The sequence below is a fragment of the Arachis ipaensis genome, chromosome B06 (genome assembly GCF_000816755.2).
Source record: "Arachis ipaensis cultivar K30076 chromosome B06, Araip1.1, whole genome shotgun sequence".
NCBI lineage: Eukaryota > Viridiplantae > Streptophyta > Magnoliopsida > Fabales > Fabaceae > Arachis > Arachis ipaensis.
In genome coordinates this window covers 32,328,214-32,329,106 of record NC_029790.2, presented here as the reverse complement: position 1 = coordinate 32,329,106, position 893 = coordinate 32,328,214, and positions in this window count along the sequence as shown.

Below are 893 nucleotides of genomic sequence, written 5' to 3'. Positions count from 1 at the left end.
GTACGACAAACTCATAAAATAATTAATAATGATCAACGAGGATGATCGATGACGATGTCATTAATATCTAGAACGAAAAATTAGGGTTTCTATTGCAGAGTAAAGTAATATGGTTGTAACTTGTAAGTATATAAAGTTAGTTGAGGCGTTGACCATTTGGAATGTTAGTTAGGGTAGGGTTGGGAAGTGGAGGCGTGGGGTGGTGGAATCCTTCATCAGCTTCATTATTCGTATATTTTCATACCCAAACTCACTCATTACACCAAACAAATAATTCAATGACTGGTAGTTGTGTCATTGTGTCTCCCCGGTGACCAAACAAGCAAACTGCATATCATTATCCATACTTTATCAATAATTTATCTATCTTTGTCTTTTTATTCTACGAGAATTCATCAATTACATATAAGTTAGTTAGGAATTGAGTGGGAAATTCATTATTATTAGACATGCTGCTCAAACTTAATCAATTGGATATTCATAACATTACTTATCAGGCATGGAAATAACTTTTTCGTGACTAGATATGTTAGAATGCTACGTACTTCAAATTAAATCAAACACTTTGTAAGTACTTTTGATTGATCAATGCCTTTTAAATTATTAGAGGATGATGATTTGAAGTTTTTAAAATTTAATCCTTTAAAATCTAAAATGCACACAAATATATTCACAACATTTATTTTTTTTTAACGATACAATATCATTCTCCTTTATTAGTAACTAATGATAATTACTGATGTGAAATATTAACTCATACACACAACTATTAAGTGTTTACGTGTGTAAACTGAATAAATTAGTCTCTATAAGAATAAAAAACAAAACAATGCTGGAAGAATTTAAAAATATCAAAAAAATCCTTAAAAAGTTTTAAAATAATTTTTTTCAGA